Genomic DNA, 24,596 nt, shown 5'->3' with positions numbered 1-24,596 from the left:
GAGGCAGGGGAGGGCGTGTGAGGCGGGGGAAGAATGTCATGCCCGTGTGTTTGGTATGACGTTTGTCTGTGTTTCTGAGAAAATGCGCTCATGTAGAAGCAGCTCAGGATCTGATCTATCATCTGGCTGTAATGAGGGAACTATATCTTAATAGCGAGCAACGGAAAACTTGGAGCTTCATAAATACTTAATAATCACATTATGTGTTACATTGGATTATGTTCAGATGATGAATAAAATTCCCGAAGGCAGCACAGAGCAGGACAAAATGCTATGGACTAAGAGGACAGACAAGACTCTAGTTTTTGTCCTGTTACTAATTTGCTGCTGAACTTGGGCAAGTCACTTGATATCTCTGGTTTTTTTTTTTTACTTCAACTGTAAAATATAGAGAAAGGGGAAGGCTAGGATGATTTCTGAGGTTCTTTCTAGGCATGAAGTTAGACTTTGATGATTCTGGTGTTGGCCAGAACCACCCCTGAATTCAGTGGTATTTTTAAAATACTCATAAAAAACTCTATTCGAAGGATAAATTTCAGGTTGAATTAATACATCCTCCCAGCTGGGGCGCCTGGGTGGCTCAGTGGGTTAAGCCGCTGCCTTTGGCTCAGGTCATGATCTCAGGGTCCTGGGATCGAGTCCCGCATCGGGCTCTCTGCTCGGCAGGGAGCCTGTTTCCTCCTCCTCTCTCTCTCTGCCTGCCTCTCTACCTACTTGTGATCTCTCTCTGTCAAAAACAAAAACAACAAAAAAAAAATCTTTAAAATTAAAAAAAAAAAATACATCCTCCCAGCTGCATTCAAGTTTCGTCAGTCTTTCCGGTATGACCTTCCACTATTCCCAGCTAGGTCTTTAACTAAGACATCAGCCAGCACATAATGTCATTTACATGCACATTTCTAGCATTTGCTTATGATGTTCCCATTTCTACAATGGCTTTCCCTCTTATTTACCCACATGAGGAAATACTTCATATCATTCAAAGTACAATTCCATTGTACTTCTTCTATGGACATAAATCGTTCCCTGGTCTGTCCTTGAGACTTCCTCATAACATGTCATAACATATATTGATATGTTGCACACATGTTTAGTGGAGATTATATCTGTCGACTGTCAGAATGTTGCTGAGGGGAGGGATTGTGTCCAGTGCTCAGCTAGACCCAAGCCCGTCACAAAGTAAGTCACAGTGTTTCACCAATGAACTGCAAAGATTTTCAGAACCATGACTCACCCATCTTGGGTCCTTGTATGCCAGCCTTTAGTCTGAGCCCTGCAATATGGCATGTTAACCTCTTGGGACACCTTGCCTCTGCTGATGTTAGAGGGGGATTCTTGTAGAAGGTTCTGAGGGTGAGTTTGAAAACTATTGATCTCTAACCTCATATTTTCCTTCTTAAAATTATAGAAAGCTCAGTGCTGCTTCTGAGCTGCTGCAGACTTCACATGAGTGTGACTGGCTGGATTTTACCTGGGGGAGGTTATCAAAAGTAAATTCTCTCCATATCAATTAGGGATTTAGGGACGAAGAACAGCACATTACTTTTAGCACTCTTTCTCATTGCAAGAAGAGCTGTTGGAATTTTGGAGTCATATTATTTTTATTTTGCAAGATTGTCCTGCCTAGTGCGAGATATTTAGCATCCTTTGATCCCCTGTGATTGGGACAATAGAAAATACCCCTTAATGAGGTGGCACTGCTCCAGGTTGAGAACCATTGATTTAGAAGAAGAAGGACTCCCACATTATAAATATCACTTTCTCGACATGCATGTTTCAATCCAAGGTCTTCTGAACCCATAAGATTTTGGCTTAACTATGAACTTTAAGACTGGGTATCAGCAACTTGAGAGTTCTATTCTGTTTGAGAGTTATTTTTGACTGAGAAAGACTGAAAGGATGGAAACCCCATTTCTTTCTTTTATATAGACTTTATAGTTTGTAAGGAGTTTTAACAAATGCTATCTTATTGGCCCTTCTTGTGATATGAGGAGCATATTCTTTTACTTCAATTTTATAGGTATAGAACTGAGTCTTAAAGAATGGGACATCTGGGTGGCTCAGTGGGTTAAGCCGCTGCCTTTGGCTTGGGTCATGATCCCAGGGTTCTGGGATTGAGTACTGCGTGGGCTCCTTGCTCGGGCAGGGAGCCTGCTTCTCTCTCAGCCTCTGCCTGCCTCTCTGCCTCCTTGTGTGCTCTCTCTCTTTCTCTCTGACAAATAAGTAAATAAAATATTATTAAAAAAAAAAAAAGAAGAAGGTGAGTGGTGCTGGCTCAAGTTTCACGGCCATTTCAAAGTGGAGACTGGAAACCAGGTCTCAGCTGACTCCTAAACCATCCCACTCTCTATAAAGTATCTAGAAAAAACAGAGGTAGAAGTAAACTTATGCATTCTATAGTTGGTTTTGGTATTGGTGGGATATGTAGCTAGTTTAGCAAGTCAGAACTAGAGCTAAAGAATAAAAGAATATATAAAATATGTAAAATAATATATATTAAGTACATAATATATATTACTGTATTATATAAATTATTATTACATAATTGCACACCTGTGAGAATGGCTAAAATCAATGACACAAGAAATAACAGGTGTTGGCAAGGATGTGGAGAAAGGGGACCCCCCACTTGCACTGTTGGTAGGAATGCAAACCAGTGCAGCCTTTCCAGAAAACAGTACAGAGTTTCCTCAAAAAGGTAAAAAGACAATTCCCCTATAATCTAGCAATGACAGTACTAGATATTTACCCAAAGAATACAAAAATACTAATTCAAAGGGATACACACACCCTAAAGTTTAGAGCAGAATTATCCACAGTAGCCAAATTATGGAAAGAGCTCAAGCGTCCATCAACTGATGAATGGGTAAAGAAGAGATGGTATATATAAATACAATGGAATATTACTCAGCCATAAAAAGGAACGAAATCTTACCATTTGCAACAACATGGGTGGAGCTAGAGAATATCATGCCAAGTGAAATAAGTCAGTCAGAGAAAGATAAATACCATATGATTTTACTCATATGTGAAATTAAAAAAACTAAACAAATGAGCAAAGGGAAGAGAGAGAGAGGGAAAGAGAGAGGCAAACCAAGAAATACACTCTTACCTATAGGGAACCAACTGATGGTTACCAGAGGGGACGTGGGGAGAGGATGGGTGAAATGGGTGATGGGGATTAAGGAGTGCACTTGTTGTGATGAACATTGGGTATTTTATGGAAGTGTTGAATCACTATATTGAACATCTGAGACTAATATTACACTGTATGTTAACTAGCTCAAATTTAAATGAAAACTTCAAAATTTTTTTAAAATTTATAAAGAATAAAACAATGCATATAAAATACATAAACAAATATTTGTATATTTAAAAATTATTATATAATCCTGTATTTCTGGAATAAAATATATGTACATACTAGGCTGTTGTCAGAGCATTCTTGACTTATTAGATATGATATTTTAAGCGCAGGATGTCCATGAACAGATTTAGTACCTGTTGAAATCTACAGTGAAATAGATGGGAACTGTGGTGTACTGTGTTTATGAGTAATTTGGTAAGGTAGGCTTACTCAGAAGAAAATGAGTTTCACACACGATTTTGAAAGCTTTAGTCTTTTTTTGGGGGACTGAATCTCACCACCAGGAAGTAACACTCTGGAAACTCTCTCTTCCTCAACCTTAAAAACTGTCTAGATTGTTACTTTGAGTCAAAAAGTTAGAGACAAGGGGCGCCCGGGTGGCTCAGCGGGTTAAGCCTCCTCTGCCTTCGGCTCAGGTCATGATCTCAGGGTCCTGGGATTGAGCCCTGCATCAGGCTCTCTGCTCAGTGGGGAGCCTCCTTCCGCTTCTCTCTCTGCCTGCCTCTCTGCCTACCTGTGAACTCTCTCTTTGTATCAAATAAAAAAATAAAATCTTAAAAAAAAAAAGTTAGAGACAAAAGCCAGAAGATGCCATTGAATAATGAAGATGTGGTAGGGTGACTTCTGTGGCCTTAGAAGGTGCTGAATCCTGCACCAGCATCCCTGTGTTTGTGGCAATGCAAGCAGTCCACATGTTCTGGGAAAAACACAGCAGAATGGTCTTCAATACACATAGCGGCTGGCGAAGCACCGATATTCAATATGAAACCTCTGAAAAAATTGATCAATGGCATGATTGCAAAAGGGCAAGAGCTGTCTTGCAGAAAGACAATGCAGCTCACTCTACAGCTTCATCAGCTCCAGAGACCTGAAGTTCTATTTACTCTCTTGATTGCTGTTCTAGCCAGAAAATATAGGTAAAACAGTAATTCCCCCAGAAAAGGGACCTGTGTGTTAAGTGGCTTATAAGTGATGCCCATCAGTTATTTGAGAGACCAGTGCTTTTCAAAGAGGCAGTGTGCACAAAGCACAAAGTTTTATCAATTTGGGCAGATATTTAACTACTTTGGGACCCAGGTTTCTTAACTGTAAAATGAGGATATTAGTATTATCAACATTATAGGGTCATAGTAAGTATAAGTCAATAATTGTTAGCTATGGTCATTAGAGCTGTTATTATTATTGTTGTTACTGAGTAAATTATTAGCATGAAATGTGAGCCTCCAATAAGTAATGGTATAAAAATAAGAATCTTGATTTGTTTTTTTTATGCAGGCTGAATGAGGCAGAATATGGATAATTCAAATCCTGGCCTCATTTCATAGAACCATAGAATGTTAGGGCTCATAGGATCTGAAATTATTTAATTCAAATCTTTTAGAGATGAAAATGATGGAGATAATGGTTTAAGGGCTAATGTGCCCCTTAAATCCTAGCCCAGATTCTCACAAGGATCTGGGGTATTGATGCTTTTCTTCTGGCTCATTGTCCATGAAATTTCTACTTCTTGACTATCTTTGACTCAGAAGTTCTTTCACCTGAAGGGGCAAATGGAGACACCATGAAATCCAAATACATATACTTTCCTACTCCTAATCACCCTGGTAAATTTTGGTGGCTAACCTCATTGATCAAATAGGTTTTTATGACTAATGAAAATATGCCTGAGGTTGAAAGTTGCAAAGAGCAGTGGATGGAGAGAGAGGAGGCTCAAATCTTACTTCTGCCTTTGCTGTTAACTTGGGTGACTGTTCTCAGGCTCTTCTCTGTCAAATGAGAGAGTTGGGTTATGTGATTATTACAAACCATTGATGTGATAATATATTGTGCAAATATAGTCTCAAATGAACCATTAAGTCTTTATAATTATGAAGACTATTCTGTCATCAGAATGTTCAAACACCTGAATGCAATTGTTTTTTTAAATTTGCTAATTATTTAAGAAACAAAGAAAAATAACAATTTAATACACGAACAGGCCATGGAAGCTAGCTTGCTCATTTGTAGGACAGTTTATCGGGTTGGAATATTTTGCCTTCAGCAAGTGAGAGTCAGTTAATTCTAGGCATTTGGTTATTGATTTGCTAGAATAGAATGATCGATTTTTCTTTCATTTTTGTCAGTAACAACCCGTTAAAACTCTTACAGGAAGGCCCAATTATTCCCAGAAAAGGATAATATTCTGTGATCTTCTAGACTGTGATGTCAAAGCTCTCTAATTAATGCATGTGCTTTAATTCTAAGCTAAGATCCTTCTGAATTTAGGAACAATAGTAATTACCAGTCAAATACTTTGTCAAGGAAATAATAAATATCTTTTTAAAGTAAAAGTGGAAAATAACATACAACTCTATTTAAGCTTTGACTTTATGGAGTTGCCTCATCGCAGTGAAATGTGAGACCATCGGCTAATGTGTCCCTTGTTTCCTGGAGGAAAGCAGCAAGACCCAATTCTCAGGAGCAGTCTGTCTTGGCCCACCACAACCTACACTCCCAAAAGAGTTACAAGTGTGGTTTTCAGGGTAAGATATGATGTTCTGTGCTTATCTCCTGTTTTATTTGCTAAAGGAAAATGCCACAGCGTATACTCATTTCTTGGCTAGATGAGTGTATGACATGAACTGACCTGAACCATGGCCTTAATTCAACATGTTTATTGAGCATTCATGTGCCATGCTATAGGAGTTCCAAACACCCATGATTACCAATATAGGACAAGCCTCAGTTATTTTATCAAGCAAATGATTGCTTGTTAGCAGCACAAATTTCAAAGCTACATTGTTAATTCTCTTCCTTTTCTGAGATATAAAATTATTGAAATCTCCCAAGCTAAAGACAGTGAAAAGTAAACTCTTTTCAGCTCCAAGGTAGAGTATTTTCCTCCTTCCAAAATCCAAGTCCTTCTGAGAGACAAACAATTCCAATGAAATGAATAAACCATGATTCCCAACAAAAGGTGTCTATTTTTAAAGCCAGCATGAGCTACTAGAGACCAGAGTTGACAATCTAACTAATTTTCCCTTTAGTAATATAATTTCATATGCAACAAAGGCCTGAGAATGGCACACTTGGGGCTGATTTCAGCTATTTCTTTGGCATAGAATCTTATAAATTACCACTCGTGCCTTAACAAAGTCTGGATAAAGGTAAACTAGGTTCCAGAAAAGGAAGTAACTTGCCGGAGCTCCTGGAACTAGAGATAGAATCTATAGCCCTTAGCTATACTCAGCTTGATTTCTCAGGTGCTTCTTCCCGTCCCCCCAATAAACAAAATTATTACTTCATTGAATTTTCAGGATTAATAGCAAACATAATACAGTTAAGACTCAGCTAATGGAATAGCTTCCTTTGCAGGTTTATTTTCTATAATGCCTGAGCATTGTGTTAATTTTGTGTTATAAGAGAAAAATATTTAAGTATCAAAATGACAATCTATTAAAGAAGGCATGATTGTGTTTTTGTCTGCAATTTCCTGACCTAGTCAGGGGTATAAGAAAGCACTCCTACTTGAGTTATAAACACTGTAGATCAGGGTTTAGGAATAGGCAATAGATGCCAGGTTTGGCAGTAAATGTTAGCTAAGTTGTAGGAGTGCTGACAGCATTGTCTCCATCTTTGGCCTTTTATCTCGTTCGTGCCCATACAGTGAACTTCCTTAGGGCTCCGTGTTCCAGGCCCCTTAGAAGTTAATGTGTGTCTTGATCAGAATACGGGAAGGCTTGCTCTGACCTTCCCTGAAGTGGCACACAGAGGTCTCCACTTCGGATGACCAATAGAGATGACTGGCACACAGGTGTGCCACTTTAGGTAACTACCCCTTGACCTCACCACAATGCCCTTTGTTCTATAAGAGATGTGGATTAAGGTTCAGAGGGGGTAGAGAATAACTGCATCGTGCCCTGGATCTTCTGGCCTCCCAATTTCCCCTGTCAGTAAGCTAAGCTTCCACTTACGACCCCCAACAGATTTCACTTTAGATAAGGGATGGTGTAGAGACCCTTTATGTAAGATCAGAATTCCTAATGTACCTTTAAGAATTCAGTCAAACTGATAGTCTTTACTTTTATTTTGGGTTAATCAATGCATGAAATAGAATTATTTTTGTTTTCATTAATTCATGAAATGGGTAGAAGCTCATTAAATCATCTCCTTCACCCATCCATGCGAAGAATGTCAATAATACTTTTTCTGTTATCTGAACCACTATTGTCATGATTGGTTAATGGCTGGCAATTGACTTAGAGCTTTTAGTTAAAGAAGGGCTCCTGGTGGCTCAGGTTGACTCTTGATTTTGGCTCAGGTCACGATCTCAGGGTTTTGAGATTGAACCTGCATCAGGTTTCCCACTCAGCAGGGAGTCCACTTCTCCCTCTCCCTCTGTCCCTCCCCCTGCTCATGCACTAGCTCATGCCCTCTTGCTCTCAAATAAATAAATCGATTTTAAAAAACTGTTAGTTAAAGGGTAAAAGCTGTTTCAGAACCACTGAGACTTTCTAGGTTTTTGGTTTTTTTTTTTCTGGAAAAAGGAAAATATTCAGGGCAAAATAAAGTAAACCATGAGCAATAAACAGTATTTCAGTTCATAGGAATTAACCAAGAAGATTTTTTCTTCAGCATTCTACTTTTCAGGGAAAAAAATTACAACAAAAGCAAAATATGTTTTTTCAAATTCAATGTGAAGTGTAATTTATTTTATTCCTTGATATACCACCATATTTTAACATATTTAGAAATCTGCACATCATAGTTTTCCTACCACTCATAACTGGATAGTGTTAGTCATCTAGCTCACTGAAAATAAACTTCACTTACATGGGGAAAAAACAAAATATATTTATCTGGGATTAAAAGTGTTTAGAAATGCATTCAGTTTAAACTACCCTATTTGTTTATATACTATACAATATCTATAAGAATTATCAACCATTACATATCAATCATGCTCTCTGAAAAGGACTTTCATTTACCTATTTTGAGTCTTACAATAACCCTTTGAGATTGGTGTAGCAATTCTCATCACCATTTTACAAATGAAGGAGTGGAGCTCCAGAGGGCCATATAATGTCACCAAGTAGGAAATGGCTCACTTACTACTATCTCTAAGTCCTGTATTCTTTCTATATTTATCATACCATACTTACTAAGACATAAACACATAAACACACACATATATAAATGTTGTTACATGTATATTTAATATGCATATGTGTATATGTGTGTGCGTGTGTGTGTATGTGTGTGTGTATAAAACCTGAATTTTGAATAAGAACTTCCAGGTTATTTCTAAGCTGGAACCCAGGAAACTAGCAAGACCTATTCCTGGTCTCACTTCATTGTAAAATGGAATCTATATGAAGCAAATCCCATGGTTGCCAGCTCCTTTAGTGAGACATGTACTGTTCTTGCTAGACTTATTGTCTTGAGTCTATTTGGGATTTTGGGGGTGTCCTAGGCTACAAGTACCTTTTCCTCCTTTGTTGGAAGAAGTTTTAAAGCACGATCCCTATTTCTTCTTCACGGTTCTTCAAGTTCTCATTTCCCATGAGGATGTTTTCAGCAATTTCCAAAGCAGCATTGTCCAATAGAATTTTGTGCAATGCTGGAAATGTTCTATATCTACATTGTTCCATTAAGTAGCCATTAGAGACATATGGCTATTGGGCACTTGAAATATGGCTAGTGTGATTAAAAAATTGAAGATTTAAAGTTAATTGAATGCTAATGTTGATTAATTAAAATTTAAATAGGTACATGTGACTAATGATACCATATTGGGCAGAATGGTTCTAGACAGTTTAAGATTATGGTTTACAGGGCCCAGAGCATCCCAGCAACAACATCCTTACAGGAGCAGTCTGTGAGGGCATAATAGAAGTTATGTATTTAGTTATGAATTGTGCCTTAGTTGGTTCTAGATGGGGTTTGAAGCAAATCTTTAATATTAAAATTAAGAAGGTATATAGAGACCTTTAAGTAAAAGATAACAAATGAAGGGAAAATATGATGTGGTAAATATTGAGATAAAAGAACAGAACATTACCATTTGAGCTGAATTTGAGTTTCTAAACTTTACACATTGGAACAGGACAGAACAATTCAATTCAATATAAAAATTTTCTTCTTGCCAGTACAAATATTAGGGTTACAAGAATCCAGTTAATAAAGTTAAGATTTTATTAGGGACTGAAGGAGAAACAAGAAGAAATACATAGAACATCAGATTTGCTGCATGTTAGAGTGGACTAGAACTGTAGGACCACCTCTAACGAAATTATCTACTTGACAGAATTGTGAAGATTCAATGAAATTATTTATGAAAGGACCTAGGATAGTGCCTCACAGTTCATTGATATTAGCACTTCTAATGATCATTTAATTCGGCCTGGATCTTTTTAAGGCCTCTTCCAAGTACCTGTGAGAACATAGGAAAATGCTTAGGATAATTTATTTGAAAAATTATTTTGGGGGAATAGACCATAGAAGAGGAAGTACAGGCAACACGAAGGCAAGTAGAGAAATGTCATAGCCACATCCCCATTTTCAAATTACTACCATAAGGAGAACTGTTGCTGAAGGTGGGTCAGGTACGTTGGGTCAGACAGCAATGAAACAGTGAGATCAGAGGGAAGAATAAGAAGAAAATGTAGGTAACACAAGTGTTTGTATTTTAGGTATTTGTATCTGTGGCTTTTATTGAATGTACTTTACTGATGCTAATGTTCTTGTCAAAAATAACCAAAGAAAGAAGCAGGGAAAAATATTCGAGTCACCACGAGGGTAGTGAAAAGGACACTGACCTTGGAATCGAGTTATTGGGATTCCAATTCTAACTTCTCAATCATGAGACTTAGACTAATCATCATCTTTTGGTCCCCAAATTCCCCTTCTTGGAAAACAATGATCTGCATGATGCTGAATGATCTTTACGGTTATTCCAGCCCTAAAACTCAAGAGCATAATTCTAAATATGAAACCACTTGTGGGTTCTAGTCTTCCAGATCCCATGAAGCTTTGTTGCTCTATCAGGAAAGCCTATTGTTTTAGTCCTCTAACTTGTTTCTGTAATCCTAAATATCAAGTTGTGTGAAGAGTGGTATCTCAATCAGCATGCACAAAAGCAGTTGGTATGGTGGGAGTGAGTGACAGTGGGTAGGTGAACAGATTAAAGAGGAATGGGTTGGAAGAGAGTAGCATGTGTGCAAAAGAAAGTAGACCTTCCTCTTTTGGCATTCTTTTGCTAATTCTCCAATAACAGCAATCCAAAGCCAAATGCCAAAATGAGGGCATGAAAATTGCTTGGAGTTTGGAGTTAAGCAGACCTGAATTTGAATCCAAGCTCTAGATTCAAGACATCTAACTTCATTTTTCTTATCCTTGTGATATTTACAGTTAGCAGCTATTACGAAGATTGAATGAGGTAATATTACCCAGCAGATAGTAGATGTTCAGTAAATATTTTCTTAACTTGGCCTCCCCAAATTGGTTCAATTCTTTCTCATTTACCCATAATATAAAAGACTAACCAAAGAAACAGCCATGCAGGGCTGCTTAGAGATCTATATCTAGAGGATGTAAACAATCTGGGGAGGGGAGGGAAGGAAGGGTACTAAAGAGAGGAAAAAACCATAGCCAGGAATAGATAGCCCAGGCTCGCCATTAATAAAGTGAAGCCTCACAGTTCTCTGGTTCCTGAAAGCCACAAAAGTGTTCATCAGAATAACAACCTAACTGCTTTTCCAACACTTTGCCAGTAGGAAGATTCACCGCACAGACAGAAGACATAGAAAGCGGAGCCACCCATCCTTTTCCGACCTGAAGTTAGCAAATATGGATTCTGGAGTGACACCCACTCCCTGCTCCTCGACCCAAGTCCGGAGTACCTCCTTCCAAGAGGAGTCCGGGGGAAGGCACAGAACCGCGGAACGCAGAGCACCTATACCTGTCTCTCCAGTTTGCTTATTCCATCTGATCCTCCTTACATGGTTCTAACGCAGTTTCTGCCTGCGGGAAGTGCTGGGAAGCGGTGAGCCGCCAGTTCTCCCGCGTTATTAGCTCCCGGCCTCGCCGAACTTTCAGCACCGCGGACAGCGCCCACCCCTGCTGTCCACTCGCTCTCAGGCCCACGCTCCAGCCTGGTGCTGCTTTGCTGCCTAGGATGTTCTTCAGGACCCCTTACCCAGGGGGATAGGCGGGTTTACACTCTGTGGTCCTTGGCCAACTCCTTCCAGGGGCTGGCCCCATCACTCCGAAGATTCCATCTGTTCCCCCTCCCAAGTTTTTCCTCTGAATTTGCATCCAGTTCAAGACTCTCAGTTCAGGCAGGACTCTGAATGGAGTCTCGCACAGACAGCGCGGTGAGGAGTGCCAGGAGCAGAGGAGAGAGCCCTGCTGTTCTAGTTTTCCTTCTGTCTTTCCTCTGTTTTCCCTTTGCTTCTAGTCATTTGGCGACTTCTATCTTACTTTTCTATCACAATCTAAAATACACGTGTGTGTGTGGGGGGGGTGACTCTCGAGAGGGAAGAAGGTTGGGGGCTCCATCACGCGAGGCCACACTGCCTTACTCTAGTCCTCTGGATTTGTAAGAAACGGATGTATTTGGGATGGGGGAAGAAAGGAAGCTCAGACGGGGTGAATAAGTGCGGGCGAGAATCCTCTCCCCGGGGCTGCTCTCTCTGGCCAGAGATCTTCCCTGGACATTTCTCCCATCACGTCCTTCTCGCTGCCCCGCCACGTATCACCACTCTCTGGGGACAGATACCCCTTGTGGAGGGGACCAGCCTAGGCTGGGTATCAGGCTCAGCTGGAGTCCTTTTGAAGAGTTTTGCTCCCAGGTAAAAGGACATACGTTGTCCCCGCCCTCCCCTCGGGCTACGGCCGGAAAAACGTCCCTTCCTTTCCGTGGGCTCAGTCCGAGGCCCATAACCTAGCTGCGGGAGCTGGGTGTATGACAAGGCAGGGAGAAAAGGACAGGCCCGGCATCTGTGGAGACCCAGGCGACCCGGACACTGCTCGAAGCTCCCTCCTCTGTGTCACGCCGGCCGCGCCAGGGCTGCATTTGCCCCAACCCCGCCTCCCCTGAATCGGAACCTGGCGTCCCCAGACCCCGGACACTGTCCAGACCCCATTCCTGGCCAGATACAGAGAGACCCCAACCCAGCTCCTTCCTTCTTCCAAAGGACCCCTTCCCGGAGGGCGCCCTCAGCCTCCGCGCCATGTTCCTGTTTCCCCCCTCCCTCTGGCTCCTGCTCCCTCGTTCATTCAACAAGAAGCAACCATCCTATTAGTGGGGGTCTAATTTGGGTGCAGGGTTTGTGGAGGGGAACAGACTGCGGCGAAGGGTTACGTTAACTCACCAGAGGGCTGGAGGCGATTAACAGGCTGCGGGGACTGGTGGCTAGTCGTCTGCACTTACAGCGCCAGAGTCTGTCTCTCCCACTGTGATGCGGAGTGGCGGTGGCAAAGGAAGGCAGGAGGTAGCCGCTGCTGCTGAACAGCTCCTCAATTATTCAGTTCGACCCCCTCCTCACCTCCCTCCAAGCAGCCTGTCAGTCTTCACTCCAGCTCGCCTGTCTCCGCCTTCCTGGAGTCACGTGGGCGGCCCATTACATTATTGAGCTGAGGCCTCTCTCCAGACGCCCCCGCCTCCCAGCGCGCACACACGCACACGCGCGCGGGAGCGCGCGTACACACACACACACACACACACACACACACACACACACACCCAGCTTTATGTCACTCTCAACTCCTCTGTGGTCTACTGAGCTTCCGGGTGCCGTTTCCGGTATCTCAGGCTGTCCTAAGGCTTAGGGGGCCCCTTGCCTGTTCCCTGCCCTGAGAAAGCAGGGCCAGGCAGAAGTCTGCAGTGTCAGTGTGTTGAGAAGGCATCCTCCAGCAGCTCCACCTTTGCTGGACTTGGCGCTGAACTACGCAGGTTCTCCAGACCTGCTTCCTACCCTCTGAAAGCTTCCCTCCTCCTTTGCTGAGCCTTGCTGCTCTTAAATTTATTCCACTTCCCCAGCATTACTGGAGAGAAGGGATGGGAGAGATTGATTTCATCTCTCTTCCTAAAAAAAGATAAGACCCTCCTCCTTCTCCAAAACTCGAGTAGGTCAAATTCATCTTTGGGTTCTCAGCATCTTATGAATGGAAAGACTGTGGGTTTGAGATTTGAAGACCCACCAGGAATTCTAGTCTGTGTGAGCTTGGGTTACTTAACTCCTATGCTTTCTTCTCTCATCTGTGAAATGATCACCTCACAGGACTGTTAGAATTCTAAACGATGATTTTCTTGAAATTGCCTAGCACAGTCCTGGACACATACTTGTAACTCAATAAATGAGAGTTCTTCCCTTGCCCCTATTAAAATAAATTTTAGAAAACAATAACACTGTGATTTGTGCCAGCAGAATGCAAGTATTTTCTATGAAATTGGGATGGGCATCGGTGAGGTTAGCTAGAGAGATAACCAGTCTGAAATGGGGCAGGAGAGACACAGACTTATATTTTTCATTGGTTCCATTATAGTAAGTATCCCAGAACTATGTTACGACTCAAAAGGATGAGGACTACATTGTACTAATCCAGGCATGTTTGGTCTCATCAGAGAAAGAATTATTTAACATGCACTGAGTAGACTGATATAGATGGGAACTACCCACATGAATTCTTGCATCTTTGGTCCAAGCCCTCAAAAATACATGGATACTGATGAAATGTAACTCTCTACCCTTGGAAATAAATTCACTGGACTTGTGTTTCAGAAGAATACTGGCTGACTGATACCCTCTCCCTAGGATAGAGCAGTTCAAATCTACCTTTAGTTTGCGGATTTTAGTTTAGAGGCTCTGGTTCTCCCCAGAAAACTGACTGAATGATGCCAGGACAGTCTTGGTAAGTACACCTAGCTCAAGCTCATTACTATCTTGGATCCAGATCTGAAGTCTTGAGACATCCCTAAAGATTATGAGAGTCTTGCAGGGTATTTCAAACCTCCTGGGATACCCAAGAAGCTCTGAAATATAAAAGGAAAGTCATAGAGTTAAATAATCAGAATTTTAGAGTCTTGGTGCATGTTCTGCCTGTTACTTATTGTATGGTCTTTGGCAAATCACTCAAGCTTTCAGAGTGTCACCTTTAAAATGAGAATAGAGGGGTTCCTTGGTGACCCAGTTGGTTAAACATCTGCTCAGGTCACCATCTTCAGGTCCTGGGGTGGAGCCCTGCATAAGGCTCCCTACTCAGCAGACAGTCTGCTTCTCTTTCTCTCCCACTGTCCCTCCCTGTTCATTCTTTCTCTCTCTCAAATAAAGAAATAAAATCTTTCAAAAAAATGGGATTAGAATGTTTATCTGCCTTCTCTGTGAGATAGTTGTAATACTAAAATGGGATAATGTGTAAGAAGACACACTGTAAAAGGTAAAAAAGGTAAACAAATGCAAGCTGTTAATATTATGGACTGAATGTGGACGGAAAAAACCCTGAATTTGTCTAGATGCATTATAGGCATGATGGGAAGATAGGGTTTGTCATAAGATGGGCACCTATTAAGATGTGAATGTATTTCTGTAAATCTGTGTGTGTGTATGCAACTCAGGGGCTGTGGTGTTTTGAGCATTGTGCTTTTTCCTTTTCACTCTTCTGTGATGGATTGCTGGATTAAATCTCATTTTTCCCCCCTGGCCTTTCATTTTTAAAACACCACAGTCACAGGGGTTTTGAGTACTTAATATCTGAGATAAGTTAGTGCTTGTATTTCAGGACAGTAGAGTTGAGATTTTTCTGTCTTTACTAGGTAAAATTGATTTGCGTCAGAAATTCAAAATGGGTTTGATTTCAAAATAAAAAATATTCAGCATCCAGGAGCTATTTCCAGTTATTAATCAACACCTAAATGGTGATATGAATCTCCAATCCACTGCCAATAAATCCAATGAAATCCTCACACAAACCAGAAACCTCTGAGGAAGCTCCCCTACCTTTAAACAGACTTTAATCCAGTTATCTGGTTTATTTCCTTTTAATATTCCTTAGAAAGTATCAATCTAGGCCTCTTTAAATTTAGAGAGAGCAAAAGACTGGAAGGTGCCTACTCATGCTTCTAAACATATCATTTAAAAATATTGTCCAGGCTAGGTAAAATGCAGCCTCTGACTCCTACCCACTTCTGTGTTGTCACGACAAAACATGAGAAATGGAAGAGTAAGTATGAAATAATTTGCCTCAAAAATGGTGCTTTTATAAGCAGTTACTCTGATGAGTATACATTTTAGAGAATTTTGAATAGTTTCACCAGAAATTTCTCTGGCACTCTGAATAATTTTTTTTTGAACCAGTTTTGAATACTCAAATCAACTTTACCCAGCTAAGGGCAGAAAAAGGAGGTTGGGGGAACAGATGTTGGATTGGTTGCAATAGAAAGGTTATACCTTAACAATGATTTCTTGATAAAATTTCCCTTGGGTCCTACTCCTTTACTTATAAGCTCTTATCTTTTGCCTCTTGGCTGTTGCCTTCATAAGCCAGTGGAGATACTTTTCAGCTGTTGGCAGAGCATAAATGAGCCAACGAATAGAAAGGCAGTAGATAAAAATGTGTAGAGTCACACATAGTAGGAGAACTTGATACATATCTCAGTTCTAGGGTTCAGCAATGACACTACAGAGTGACTGCTAACTAGACCTTGAAAGTATACATCCTTGCTTATTTATTCCAGTTGGAATATGGGAGGGTTGAATCATTTATTCAACATGTTCTAGACACTTGAGATATGGCCACAAACGATACAGAGATGACTCCTGCTCTCCTTTAGCTTACAATCTAAGGGAGAGAGTCAGACTCTAAGCAAGAAAACAAAGAAGTAGAGATAAGCACCATGATAAAAGCAAAATGGAGTGTTATAAACAGGAGTAAAGGGGCACCGCTGTATTGAATGGTGGGGAACTGACAAAGGAAAATGCAGGGGTCCAGACATGAAAGTGATTACTCTGCAAGAAAGGGGTAATACCCTTTTATATAAGGGCTTTTTGCCAAAATTCTGTGTCATTAGCAGGGTAATCATGAAAATCCTTCATGATAGACCTGTTTGGGTGGATTATGGTTAGGCTCTGAAGGAATTGGCTAGATGCCTTAAGAACAATTCCCTGGTTTTTGTCTCATGACTTATGATAATGAGTACCTGATTCTTTCTTCTGGAAGGGTTCCAAGTCCATCAATGCTACTGGCATTTTCCTCTGAGCATATTTAGAAGCTGAGAAATCAAAAGCACCACAACAGCCTGGTCAGAGGCTAGTCCAAACCCATCCAAAGGGAGAGGTATTTCTAGGTAGTCGGAGGAGAAAAGAAGAGCCCAGTATGTCATAGACACATGATAAAGGTATATTGGATAAATAACCTGCTGCTAGGGTTCTACCAATTGGACTGGGAGTTTGTAAGTCAATTATCTATGAGTAATTATACTCTGGGTATCTAAATTCTAAGAGGAAGAAGGGGGATTCTGTCCTAAGCGTGTTCATTTCATTCTTCCCAAATTTACAATGACATACATCACTTTTTCCACTCCCAACCATGTGGAGTGAATAAAGTCCTCTAATGATGAAGCTGTGGAGAGGAGTTAGGAGAGTCAAAACAATGGAGTTCCCTGACATGGGGGAAACATTAGAGCAAACACTTCTTTCCATTTGTTATGTTTTCCTTAAATGCATTCACTTTTCTACTTAAATTAATTTATTTTGAAGAGGTTTCTATTACTACTTTAAATAGAAAGCTGGTATCAGTTGCCATAAATACAAGATAACCACTTAAATAAACACAATGAAAATAAAACAGTGCTATTATAGTCAAGCTAAATACTGTTGCCTGGCTAGAAACCTGAGGCTTTTTTTCTCCTTATTAAAGAAGGAAATTAGCAACTGTAGAGAAGTATTAAAGACATATTGACATCAAACTGAGACTTTCTCCATGAAGGAATCAGAAAGATTGAAAAATAAATGGAACATGAATAACTTCTCGCTCTGTGATTATACGCCATTTAGTGTTGAGTCCTAGTACCATCTAAATCAGCATTTCTCCTAACTTTATTTATTTATGTATGTATTTATTTAGAGAGCCGAAGCACACAGACACTCAAAATGGGGAGGCACAGAGGGAGAGGGGAGAAAATCTTAAGCAGACTCTACACTCCGGGTACAGAGTCCCCTTGGGCTCAGAGTCCCCAGGGGTGAGAGGGAGGTGTGTGATCTCTCCACCAGAGATCATGTACTGAGCCAAAATAAGAGTCAGAGGCTTAACTGACGGAGCCACCCAGGTGCCCCTATATTTCTCCTAACTTTGATGTGCATAGGAATTATGTGGGGATTTTGTTAAAAATGTAGAATTGGACTTATTATCCTTGGGTCCACCCAAGACTTCCATTTCTTTTCTTACAAACTCCCAGTCCAATTGGTAGAACCCTAGCAGCAGGTTAGTTATTTTTATTTTTAAAAAGACTTATTTATTTGTAAGAAAGAGAGAGAGAGAGCGTGCACAAGCAAGGGGAGCAGCAAGCATGGAAGAAGCAGACTCCCCGCTAAGCTGGGAGCCCCATGCAGGACTTGATCCCAGGATCCTGGGATCATGACCTGAGCCAAAGACAGAGGCTTAACTAATTGAGCCACCCAGATGTCCCAGGACTTGCATTTCTAATACAATTTCAACTAGGAATACAACTAGTTGTAGAATACAACTAATAATACAACTAGGAATGCTAGTGTTGTTGGTTCTTCTACCACTCTTTGAGTAGTAAGGACCTAAAGTACCAGTGGTGTTATGTGTCTCATGTTTGGGGATATGCTAACTCTTAGCTTACAGACAAGAAAGTGAGGACTTGGAGTTTATGAGTAACCTAAGGTCCTATAGTTGGTAGATAAGGCAGGACTAAAACTCACTTCATGGGCTTCCTGCCTCTTAGCCTAGTGCTTTTTCCTGAAAGACTTGTAAAGTCCCTGACTTGATACTCAGGAAAAAAAATAAAAAAACAAAAACCCACGTTTTTCAACGGGCAGTGACAGGAAAGCCAATTTGAATTGCTGTATTCTGTAGGTGATGCTGTGGTAGCAAACATGCCCAAACTGGAAGTAGCCTAAAATTAGTTTACTTATTGTTGACATTCTGTTTCCACTGTGGGTCACCATGGGCTCTGTTCCAGTTGTCACTCTATGCCATTTTATGTTGCCCCATTCCAACCGACATGTGATACTTCAGAGTTCACAGGACCAAAGCTGGAGGACCTTGTACCAGCAACTGAATGCCCTGGCTCAGAAGTGATGCACATCCTCATTGCCCACAACCCATTGGGTAGAACTCACCTGCAATTACAAGGAGTGGCTGGAGAGGAATAATACTTCCATCTGCCTAGAATGAGAGTAGAATCAGAAACAGTGAACATTCACAGTCTCTACCAAATAATATAGTTTTCCTATCACTAACAATCCATGATTCTCTAATGTCAATCTTTTGATTGTGATGAGATCTCTTCTTCTCATGATCTCCCCAAGCTAACAGGGCTACCATTAGTCCATTTCTCTCCCGGGTCCTTCTGTATCACATAGAAAGAAAAGAAAGTTTAATTGTAGAGAATGTAGGATGCCAGAAAACTTCAGTGATAGCAGGGGCATCAAAAGAAAGAGGTCAGTCAGGGAAAGAAGTTATGGTGTAAGAGGGGGAACGGCCAGAGAAAAAGAAAAAGGAAAGGAAACGAAATGATCATTTCTATAGGGCTTGGAAAATTTTAGACCCTTTATTAGGACATTTACGGATTTTGTCCTCAAAAAATTCCCATCAAGCTGTTATTAGCCTGTTTTACACTCAAGGAAACAGAGGCCCAGAGGGTTTATATAACTTATCAAGGTCAACACAGAGAGTAAATTAGAATCAATGCCAGGCTGTAAACCTAGAATGTCTCCCAGGAAGTCTAAGAAAGTCACTCTTACAGAACAAGGCAAGATTGGTCCTGGAGAATAGATTACTTGGTCACAGTGACATTCGAATTCCTGAGACTTGGCACTGTTGCAGTAGGCATTTGCAGACATACAGACAATGACATCCTGATGTCATTGTAGTTACTATGTGGGATTATACAGTCCTCCCCAGAGGCCAAACTTCTTCTGAGGGGAGAGCACTAAGTGGGCTGGGGTGGGGGATGTAATAGTTAGGGCTAGCATGGATATTGGGAAGTCTTTCTCTTTCTTTCTTTTTAAAGATTTTATTTACTTATTTATTTGACAGAGAGAGACACAGTGAGAGAGGGACCAGAAACAGGGGGAGTGGGAGAGGGAGAAGCAGGCTTCCCACAGAGCAAGGATCCCAATGCAGGGCTCCATCCCAAGACCCTGGAATCATGACCCGAGCCAAAGGAAGATGCTTAAAGACTGAACCACCCAGGCACCGCTTGAGGGGTCTTTCTCTGGAGCCTGAGAATGATGTGGTCTAGAACTGTCCCATGTGCTGCTGAGGTCATCATGGGAAGGAGCAGGGACATGGGAGTCAGAGCCGTTGTTACAGAGGTGGCATTTGGCATGTGGCAAATCATTGAAGTTCTCTGAGGTTCAGTATTCCAATATGTAAAAAGGGGTCATAATACCCAACTTCAGAGTTATGATGAAGAATGAAAATAATATACATAAACTGCCCACTGCATACAGTTGCTCAACATCAATGGCTATTGTTAATGTTATTAGTAAAAAGAAGATGAATGTGAAAGAGACTGAAGAGACTCAACCTCCAATTATTTGAGTAGGTTTAACTATGGCAGTTTCCTGTTCTGAGTCTTCATCTGTTCTTCAGAAAAATGAGGGCATAGGAGCAGATTTCTTCTTCTTCTGAGAGTTCTCCCATAGACTCAAGTCAATGAACCTGGAGTCATGGAGTTCTCCTGTGGAAAGCTAGGGAATAGTCCAGGTGACCAGTCACACCTAGTGCAGCAATGAGAAGGGGAAAAGTTCGTGCTGAATGAAGGAGTCCCTGGGCCCATCGTCAGAGTTCCTGAGCCCCAGACAGCAATAAACTGCTGCGATTTTATTGCTATTGCCATCAACCAATGACCCATTACAACAGGCAATGTAAAAATGATTATGGATCAAGGGGCGCTCTTTTTAGCCAACTTTGCATGTAGAAAGTCACATTATTAACAGAGACAGCAGCCTCAGCAGCAGATTTGAATACAAAACAATCAATAAACACCAGAGAGAAATACAGGAAGAAGAATGAAGCTCACACTAATGGATTTGTAAGCTTGCTCCAGTCTCTGCAACCCTTGCTATTGCCACCATGCAAAGGATGCATTTTATCGGTAGTGGGTCAAGAATGTCCACAGCACATTCCTTTCATGAAATGGGCAGGCAGACTACTATGCTCTGAGTAAACATCCATCGTGTAAAACAGTGATTATTTTATTGTCAGCCTTTTAAAGATATGTATTCACCTGCTATGTAAGAGCTTTCTCCTGTTTAATTCAATGACTTTTAGAAAATGAGAATATTTTATTCCATTTACTCATTCCTTAAAGCTCTTAAGAAGACCAAAGACTCTGTAAAGCATTCAAGCACAGTAGATGAAAGCTATGAGATAATTTAGAAAAGGCAATGAAGCTCCAGTCTTCATCTCCTCCAGGTCCTAGTGGAGGAAAGCCTAAGTCAATGACCACAGATACCTGTTTTCAGAATCCCCAGGGAGGGAGAATTTATAGCCTGGCTGCCCCACTCCTTCTCCTTCAACAAAATGTTATAGTATTCAGTTATCCTTGCATTAAGGCTTTCTATGTCCATCATATCAGGTATAGGGGTGCCTATAAGTTGATTCAAGCAAGAGTCAGTATGTTCAAGTGCTTGGAGGACTGCAGCCCTCTGTCTTCAGATTGGGTGAACCCCCTAGGCACTGGCCCTTCATTCTGTGTTCAGATCCGTTTGGGACACCTCCATGTGGCTTGGGGGAACTACTGATGAACTTTCAGATCCTGAAATATGACTTAGCCCTTGGACCAAGTCTTTTTTATTTTTATTTTTTGACTGAATTCTTTTAGAACAATTTTAGATTTACAACAAAATTGAGAAGGAAATACAGAGATTCCCCTTATAACCTCTGCCCCTACATATGCATAGCCTTCCTCACTCACCAGAGTGGTACTTTTTCTTTTTTTAATCAAGGATGAAGCTACACTACATATCATTATCACCTAAAGTCCATAGTTTGCCATGGGATTCACTCCTGGTATACATTCTGTGGATTTGGATAAATGTATGATGACATATATCCATCACTGTAATAGCATACAGAGTATTTTTACAGCTCTAAAAATTTTCTGTGCTCTATTCATCTCTTTTTGGGACCAAGTCTTGAACCAGACTCAAATTCACTGCTTTCTAGGTTCTGACCCTACAGGCCTCCCTTTTAATGATCTAGCCAAGCCTTGTATTATTGTATAGGAGATATACTGAATTGTTCCTTGTTTTGATCTATGTTTATATATCCATGTTCAATAGAGGCTTGAATCTCTATTGAAATGGTGAGAAATAAGGTTTGCTTCCTTTACCCCTACCTTGTCCTGATAAGTAATTGCAAAGGTTTCTTTCATCCAGGATGTTTGTTTTTAGTCTTGGTCTTTTCTTCTTATTCCTTCGAATCTCCACCTTCTGCTATGAAGACATGGTGATGAAGATGATGATGATGGCAGTGCAGTAACAGTATTGATACCTTTCCTCCCATTCGCCAGTACTCCAAGCCCCCTACCCAGGCTGAACCAGCTGCTGTCCTTTTCACTATGTTTAGTCTTGAAAACATTTGTACCGATTAATGTATCATCAGAAGAGGTTCTTTAAGCTATTGTGGGAACTGAGACAAAATTAATCCCATCTTATAAAAGCTTAAAGATTGTAATTGTTTTGTCCAGAACAGTTGCTGATATTGGCTGGTTTAACCAGCAAGTGCCCATCTCTTCTGAATTCTGTAAGCAGCTTAATATCCCAAATTCTTTGCTCTGTATTAAACTTGGGCCAATGTCACACATGCCAGTGTTTTGGCTGGTGTGAAATTCTCATAAAACAAGAGAAAAATGGTCAACATGAAAGAGAGGTCAAGAAAGGCACATGACCTCTGGGATTTGAGACAGGTATGTGTCTAGTTAAGGGAATAGCACTAGGATTGTGAGAATCATATCCTTTCCCTGTGTTGGGTAAGTGAATTACAAGATAAAGAAACCCTAAATGTTATGTATTGTGTTTATGTTGGGAGTAAAATAATCTTCAGTGATATGAGATATGGAAATGACTGCTATGACCTGAAGCCTTCTCTGAGAAGACGTGGGCTGGTTTAACGCAGTTATTGGAAGAGATGTTTATTTGGGCAAAATGGGAAGATACAAGTAAAAATGCATCTTTTGGGGTGATTTCAGCCTGGTTGAGAAAACTAGAAGATTTTTAAAAATGAAAGGGATACCTGGGTGGCTCAGTTGTTTAAGCGTCTATCTTTGGCTCAGGTCATGATCCCAGGGTCCTAGGATTGTGCCCCTGAGTCAGGCACCCTGTTTCCTGCTCAGCATGGAGTCCCCTTCTCCCTCAGCGTCCCCCCTATCCCCTGCTCATGCTCATGCTCTCTCTCTCTCTCTCAGATAATTAAATAAAAATCTTTAAAAAAAGTTATAAAGGCTAACACATATTGGGTGCTGACTTGATGGGATTTGAGAAAGACAGATGTCATTTGGGACTAACATGGGCCTTTGTGATAAAAGAAAACGAGGAAAACCAGAATTCCTAAAATTGAATTGCTTAGTAGAACTGAGATTTTTTTAAATTTTATTTTATTTTTATTTTTATTTTTTTAATTTATTTATTTGAGAGAGAGACAGTGAGAGAGAACATGAGCGAGGAGAAGGTCAGAGGGAGAAGCAGACTCCCCATAGAGCTGGGAGCCCGATGTGGGACTCGATCCCGGGATTCCAGGATCATGACCTGAGCCGAAGGCAGTCGTCCAACCAACTGAGCCACCCAGGCGCCCCGAGATTTTTTTTAAATATAGACCCTCGAATGACATATGTGAATGAAGAGTAGGTAGAAGTGAGGGTCAGTTGGTATCCAGCAATTTAGTTCACCTTGGTGTGATCTGAAATAGAGTGAGCAGTAAGGAGAAGGTGGCTGTGATTTGGCCTCTGCAATCTTTCTTGTAAATGGTTTTCTAAATGGAAGGCTCAAGTAACTGAAAATTTTGGGACTAAAGATATAGCCAGGTTCAGGTGCTGAAAGACCATCACAAAGTGTTTGTCTGCTTGTTTCTGAGTTAGCTTCTGCCTCAGCCAAGCTCTCCTCTAAGGTGGCAAATGACCACCACTGGCCCCAGGCTCACTTATTCTTTTCTTTCTTTTTTTTTTTCTTTTCTTTTCTTTTTTTCTTTTTTTGGAAAAAGGCTAACAACTCCAGTGGAAGGACAGTATCTATTTCTTTTTTAAAGATTTTATTTATTTATTTAAGAGAGAGAGAGAATGAGAGAGAGCGAGCATGAGAGGGGAAGGTCAGAGGAAGAAGCAGACCCCCTGCAGAGCAGGGATCCCAATGCTGAACTCCATCCAGGGACTCCAGATCATGACTTGAGCTGAAGGCAGTTGCTCAGGTGCCCTGAGAGTAACTATTTTTAATAGTTCCAGCACAAGTCCCAGGGCTGATTCTCATTGGACTGACTGATGTCATTTGCCTATTCCTTTACTAATCAGTAAATTCAGGGAAGGAGAATGTGCTAATTGGCTGATTTATGCCCAGTGCCCACTATAGTTCTAGGAGAAGAGATTAGAACCATATAAACCACATGGGCTTGGAGTGGGGAAAAGACAGTTATCAGGAGAAAGTAAAGATTATAGGTAGGTGAGAACACTGGAGAATTTTCCACACTTTATTGCCTATAGAAGCCTTTTTTTCTTGAGATTACTATTCAGTAGAACATACTTGGGTAAATGCAGTCTCAAGTGATCTGGTCCCTAAAAAATGTCTCATAACAATCATGGTCTTATGCCTATAAATTCTTAACTGACCCCATTAAAGTTGTCTGTAAATAAAGGTGACAAATGCTTTGCGTGGTTTTTATACCCCTGGGGCCGGCCGTATTGACGACAGTGATAGTTGTGATTAAATTTCTTCTTAAAAGAACCACTCTGCATTTGTTCAGTACTGTACATTTTATCAAATTTTACCCCCACATACCATCTCATTAA

At 40.8% G+C, this 24,596-nt stretch overlaps 1 protein-coding gene across 2 annotated transcripts in view; it reads right to left on the bottom strand.

Moving 5' to 3' along the window:
• Nucleotides 1–13,033, bottom strand: part of SLC7A14 (solute carrier family 7 member 14) — a 117,149-nt gene extending 104,116 nt beyond the window's left edge. The window contains exon 1 of one of the 2 annotated variants that reach the window (XM_059163491.1): nucleotides 12,721–13,033. The gene's annotated coding sequence lies outside the window, so the exon portion shown is untranslated. The remainder of the gene's footprint in view (nucleotides 1–12,720) is intronic. The other variant, XM_059163490.1, reaches the window with a different exon arrangement.
• Between the last annotated feature and the right edge of the window lie 11,563 nt (nucleotides 13,034–24,596).

This window comes from Mustela lutreola, chromosome 2, assembly GCF_030435805.1.
Source record: "Mustela lutreola isolate mMusLut2 chromosome 2, mMusLut2.pri, whole genome shotgun sequence".
Classification (NCBI taxonomy): Eukaryota; Metazoa; Chordata; class Mammalia; order Carnivora; family Mustelidae; genus Mustela; species Mustela lutreola.
Note: the sequence above shows the minus strand (reverse complement) of the source record. Positions and strands in the feature narration are given on the sequence as shown.